The sequence below is a fragment of the Delphinapterus leucas genome, chromosome 20, assembly GCF_059928025.1.
Source record: "Delphinapterus leucas isolate spDelLeu-1000000601 "Yukka" chromosome 20, BTC_Dleu_Yukka2, whole genome shotgun sequence".
NCBI lineage: Eukaryota > Metazoa > Chordata > Mammalia > Artiodactyla > Monodontidae > Delphinapterus > Delphinapterus leucas.
In genome coordinates, this window is record NC_143148.1 from 5,293,920 (window position 1) to 5,300,849 (window position 6,930).

Below are 6,930 nucleotides of genomic sequence, written 5' to 3' on the forward strand. Positions count from 1 at the left end.
ACCCTGAGGAGGTAGTAGGAGAGGCCCGCAGCGAAACTTTTCAGCAGAAAGGAGAAGCTCACTCTGTCGAAAGACCTTCACGCCCCAGTCTCCACTTCCAGGTCCTATGGAAACTACTAGCGCCCGATTAGAAGCAGGGCTTCCGGGGGGCGGGGCCTGGGCAGAGCGCTTCCGGCGAGAGGCGGGGCGAGGAGAGTGCCCAGGTCGGCCGCAGGGAGAGGGAGAAGGAGGGGCAGGGGGCGGGCACTGTAAGGTGCTTCCCAGTCAGCTCGTGTGCTTCCCAGTCAGCTCATGTGCTTCCTTTAAGTTGCTGTCTGTAACAGTTTTTTTTGTTTTATTTTGCTTTGATAGGTAAGAAGTGGATTTATTTAGAGAGAAACATATTCCACAGACAGAAGGTGGGCCATCTCAAAATGGGAGAGGACTTGCAGTGGTTGAGAGTCCGCCTGCCGATGCAGGGGACGCGGGTTCGTGCCCCGGTCCGGGAAGATCCCACATGCCGCGGAGCGGCTGGGCCCGTGAGCCATGACCGCTGAGCCTGTGCGTCCGGAGCTTGTGCTCCGCAACGGGAGAGGCCACAACAGTGAGAGGCCCGTGTACCGCAAAAAAAAAAATTGGATTCGTGACTTAGCCTTATAATCAGATTCTCCTCTATTGTTCTGTGTTTAATGAAATGTTCCACCACTGACTCATTTCCCTGATTGGAATCATGGAAGTCCACACTGAAACGTCTTTTTTGCCAACATGGCTAGTTTGAAATTTTCCATAATACAGACTAATCTTTCTAAGAAACATCCCAAAATTTATTCCGGTCACTGAAACTTTAAAAAAATGTTATGTCTTCATATGTATGCTACACCAGGACATTCTGCTCATTTTGACTGAAAATATTTTAAATGCTAATATCCCTATGTAAACATCATGTTTCAATTGATTGCCATTTCTCTATGGATGAAATCTTCTACCTGTAGGGATGTAGGAAAACATACTTTGTAGTAAATGTTTAATGACAGATATTGCCATAAAACTATTGAGGTAGAAATGAAGTTATTGCATAGTTGATAATCTAGTTTTACTTTCTTTAGGGTACATATTAAAGAGAATATACCTCCCCACTAAATGCCCTTAGAAATATGGCAAAGTTAATTATTCCTCAGATGAAAATAAATCCCAATGTCATCTGAATACTATATATTTTACAGGCTCATAAGAGAACTTTCAGCAATAGAACACAAACAGCTAAAATACATTACAGTTTAAAAATCAAAGGTAAATTTCTAATTACTCTCATAATGAACATATAGTGAATTTGAAACTGCATTATATTTAGTTATTATTGACTTAAGTATATTCTGATGTAAACAAGTTTTTCTCCAAGCTATTTGAAGGTAATTCAGCACAAGTGTGGAATAGGATAAGCGTTTTGCAAAATAAGGCAGTTCTCATCAAAAGAGAAAAATTTTTTCTTATTGCCCTTCCTCCTTTTATTTTATCTATATGAAATGATGGATGCTAACTAAACATATTGTGGTAATCATTTCACAATACAGGGAAGTCAGACTATTTTGCTTTACACCTTAAACATATAGTGATGTATGTAGTTGTATAAAAAGTTGTTTATACAACTCACTGTGTAAAGACTTGGTTTTAAAACGGCAAATAGTTAAAACACGTTAGCAAAAAAAAACAATACAATTTATAACAATTTTAAAAATAATTTTATTTATTTATTATTTGGCTGTGTTGCTGTGCGTGGGCTTTCTCTAGTTGCGGCGAGCGGGGGCTACTCTTTGTTGCGGTGCGCAGGCTTCTCATTGCGGTGGCTTCTCTTATTGTGGAGCACGGGCTCTAGGCGTGTGGGCTTCAGTAGTTGTAGCACGTGGGCTCAGTAGTTGTGGCTCATAGGCTCTAGAGCGCAGGCTCAGTAGCTGGGGCACACGGGCTCAGTTGCTCCGCGGCATGTGGGATCTTCTCGGACCAGGGCTTGAACCTGTGTCCCCTGCATTAGCAGGTAGATTCCCAACCATTAGCGCCACCAGGGAAGTCCAATTTATAACAATTTTGGAAACGTTTTGCTCTTTTTGAAGCAACGGTTACTGACCTAAATTATCACTTGCCTTAGTCCTCCGGTCTCAGACCCTACGTCTGGTCCCTGAGTCTCTGGAACTGAGCAGTTTGTTGAATTTGGCCTTTGGAGTGAAAGGGGAATAGAAACGGAGAAGCTATTCTGCAGGGTGTCAGTATGAAATAGCCCATTCGACCCGGGGAGAGTTTTGTATTTCTCATTTTAGTGTGTAATACAGAGACAAGTTCAGTTCTTATTTCCTACTGCTAAAATTAATTCTAATTGCACAAAATGTTCCTGGAGCCAACCACTGCCCCATGCCCACCAGTCTAGGAGACCCACATTTCCAGAAACCTGAATAACTTTGGCCTTACTAGCAGGACATGAGAGCAACCTACTGTTAGAAACAGATTTTATTTAAACCGTGTTCAACTTCTTTATAGGAAACATCTTAGTTTCCGACATAACTGGCCCCCACAATCGTAAGCTTTAACTTAAAATTTTTACAGGCTGCAATTTGAAACAAGCCAGTCAAGTACAGGGAAACACCTTCCGGGCCCTCCCCCTTCCCAGCCTTCCCGCGTTCCCTTCCCGGACGGGGTTCCCCTCACCGACCCCCAAACACGGCCGTAGCGGTCCGTCCAGGCCCCGCCCCGGCCGGTCGGCCTCTTCACGAGGCGCATGCGCAGTTCTCTACGGCCCCGGAAATGGAATTCTTGGAACGAAGTAGCAACGCAGAGCGTTTCTCTTTGCTAGTTGAAATCTGTGCTTCGCGGTCCCTTTACTCCATCCTCAGGGTTTTGGAGTCATTGCGGTCTTTTAATTCCCACTTCCGCCCCTCCTCCGCATGTAAATCACTGTTACAGATCGCGGACCGTTTCCCTTTGGGTTTCAAATTTCTGTGACGCCAGTACCGAAGCCCTTGCCTTTTCTGCTTTCGGTCCACATAGAAACCGCCTTTCAGGACATTTTCCTGCTTGAAACCCTTTAGTACCTCCGCATTTGGCAAAACTGCTTCTATGACCTTGCCTTTATGTGAAGGGAGTGAGAAATTAGGGGAATACATGGCTATGCGTGAGAAGCTAGTAGAGTGAGTAACGTCAGTAGACTGGAATGGTCTCCATCATACATAACGAGCAAAGTATAAATATCATATATATATGTAGCACTTTTTGTTGTAAAAAATACACCTAAAAATAATATGAAAGGTATCTTATTTATTTTTGGCTGCATTGGGTCTTTGTTGCTGCTCGTGGGCTTTCTCTAGTTGCGGTGCGCGGGCTTCTCATTGCAGTGGCTTCTCTTGTTGTGGAGCACGGGCTCTAGGCACGCGGGCCCAGTAGTTGTGGCTCGCGGGCTCTAGAGCGCAGGCTCATCAGTTGTGGTGCATGGGCTTAGTTGCTCCGCAGCATGTGGGATCTTCTCAGACCAGGGCTCGAACCCATGTCCTCTGCATTGGCAGGCAGATTCTTAACCACTGCACCACCTGGGAAGTCCAAGGTATCTTTTAAAAAAAATATTTGGCTGCGTTGGTTCTAGATCTTTAGTTGTGGCATGCACATGGGATCTAGTTCCCTGACCAAGGATGCAACCCGGACCCACTGTATTGGGAGTGTGGCGTCTTAGCCACTGGACCGTTAGGGAAGTCCCAGGAATCTTTATTATTTTTTTTAAAATAAATTTATTTTTGGCTGCATTGGGTCTTTGTTGCTGCGCCCAGGCTTTCTCTGGTTGCTGCAAGCAGGGGCTACTCTTAGTTGCGGTGTGCGGGCTTCTCATTGCGGTGGCTTCTCTTGTTGCGGAGCATGGGCTCTAGGTGTGCAGGCTTCAGTTGTGGCACATGGGCTCAGTAGTTGTGGCTCGCGGCTCTAGAGCACAGGCCAGGCTCTAGTTGTGGCGCATGGGCTCAGTAGTTGTGGCTTGCGGGCTCTAGAGCGCAGGTTCAGTAGCTGTGGCACATGGGCTTAGTTGCTCTGCAGCATGTGGGATCTTCCCAGGCCAGGGCTCCAACCCGTGTCCCCTGCATTGGCAGGCAGATTCTTAACCACTGAGCCACCAGGGAAGAGGGAAGTCCCAGGTATCTTATTAAAAAAAGGAAATATGGGACTTCCCTGGCGGTCCAGTGGTTAAGACTCTGCGCTTCCACTGCAGGGCAGCGGGTTGGATCCCTGGTCGGCGAACTAAGATCCTAAATGCAGTGTGGCTCGGTCAACAACAACAACAAAAAATATATATGCTTGGGAATTCCCTGGCGGGCCCTGAGGTTTCACTGCAGAGGGCCAGGGTTCAATCCCTGGTTGGGGAAATATGATTCTGCAAGCTGCACGGTGTGGTCAAAAATATATATATAGATGCTTGAGAACGGATTGTAATGTGGATACTTGTAGTACATATATTTAATATAATTTTGATGTTTGGGAGTCAATATTTTGTATGTGGACAATGAAAAAGTAAAATTAAAAATGATAATATAAGAATCACTTCATGTCCAGAAACATATAGCTTTCTGGAATTCCTTGGCAGTCCAATGGTTAGGATTCCAAGACTTCACTGGCGAGGGCCCGGGTTCAACCCCTGGTCGGGGAATTAAGATCCTGCAAGCCCTGCTACCAGGCCAAAGAAAGAAACATAACTTTAAAATAACATTTTACGGGGGAGTTCCCTGGCGGTTCAGTGGCTGGGACTCCGCGCTTCCACTGCAGGAGGCACGGGTTTGATCCCTGGTCGGGGAACTGGGACCCCACAAGCTGTGCAGTGGGGCCAAGAGAATTGTTTTTAAATGAATGATTAAACAAATAAATAATAAAATAAAAATTAAAGTAGCATTTTAAGTGCCTACCCTCAATTGAATATACTCTGTAGTTTCAAGGAAATCTTATTTAATTCTCTATTCCTCTATAGGAAGTACTTAAGGTAGTTTCTCCAATTCTGATCATCCCTCAGATATAACAGGTATGTTAATATCACTTGGTAGTTTAATAGTAAATTAAATGTGGAGTTAATAAGAGCACTCATCGGAAAGGAACAGCAATTTACCAATACACTAAAAGTCTAAGGGCTCACTTGATTTCTTTGCTTGGCTTTTTAGCCCTCAGTGTGAACTTCCTGTTTGTGGTGGGACTGAAGTATTAACTGAGCTCATGTAGTTCTGAGGCTCCCTTCCTCAGGTGAAGGCAGCACCATGAAACTGGGCAATTTTAGTAAGGTTATTTTACAAATATTCAATGATAAAGCAGTTGGAAGTGTTAAAACTGAAAACCTGTAGTCAACCCAGTGTAGTTAGACAAAGAAGGTAATATATCTGTAGTTGAATCAAAATTAAACGGACGTTCTAATGGAAAGAGGCAATATATGAGAGAAGGAATGAGAGACAATGAGTTCTCACCTATAACCTTGACTTTGGGAGGTTAACGTGGGCAGGAAAAAAGAAAAGGTCATTGAAAATGTACCAGTCACCTTTTTACACGTTTTGTTATGTAACAAGTATTCCTGAATTTTCAATGTCTTACAACAACAAACATTTATTTCTTCCTCATATCATATGTACCATTATTCACCCCTTGCTTGTTTGTATAATTTGATTCTGTCATTCAGCATAAAATTTCAGTCTATCCAAGACCCTTCTTGCAGTAGAGAGAAGACAGGGTTATACGAAACAAACAGAAGATTTGAAAGCTTCCATTTAAACTTGAAACATGCCTTTCTACTCACACCAAATTGGCCCACACAAAATTGGCTTTTTTTATGCAAAAAGCCAAGCTTGCATAAAATGGGCAAGGAAGTGCAATCTTCTCAAGTGAAAGGAAGGGTTGCCTAAGTGGCCAAGACTGATACCAAAGGGCAGACATGTATGATCTCACAGAAAGGTGATAAATGATTGTAAATAATATTAGTATATATGATAACTGCAGCTTTTCTCAGAAACGATTTTTCCCTCCTTTGTTCACACTAAACAAAACTACTGATTATTAGATAAAATAGGGAATATCACTATAGAACATGCAGACAAGGATAGAAATGAACTATTAGAAAAACTCTACAAAATAATACTTAAAAACTAAGATGAAATGGACTGATTCCATGAAATGAGTAACCTAAATCACCAATGTGAAACAGATTACTTGAATAACTACCTTGAATTACAAAGAAAATTTTAAATTTCAAAATCCCCACTACCCAAGAAAGAAATCTGCAAGCTGAGATGGTGACTGTGAGATCCTAAATAAACTACTCCATAATATGGCTGTTTCAGTATCTATCTGGTATAGTCTAGTGGCCTGCTGGGGCCGTGAACTGACATTAGCCTTTCCTTTGACAGCACATCCTAGGTTAACAGCCCAGGGTCACAGGGATATGACTCCCTGGACTGCCCTCGTGACAACCACGCTTCCCCATCACCCCCGGCCTTCCCCTGGTTCTTCTTTAAATCTGGCTCCCCTTCCCCCACTGAAGCTTAGTAATTCCTTTTCTTTCTGGTTTGAATTCACCAATTCCATTTAAACAGCCTATCCATGGACCCTAAAGAAGGTTTACGCCCCAGGTCCGGCCCCATGCTCTCTGCCTAGACCCTACCTGGACTTCTTACATGTTCCCTCCAGCTATACCTTCCTTGTAGCTCCTCCAGAATCTGTTAGTAATAAACGTCTCCATTTCACTTTCTCTTGCAGTCTTGCGGAGTTGTTGCCTAACTTTCAACACTCAGGGGCTCAACTTTACAAAAGGTAATTTAACAAAGTCACAATGATGGCATTCAACAATTCTATCAAGTTTATAAAGAAGAATTACCAGTAATTCCATACGATTTCTTTTTTAATTTTTAAACTTTTATTGGAGTATAGTTGATTTGCAATGTTGTTTCAGGTGTA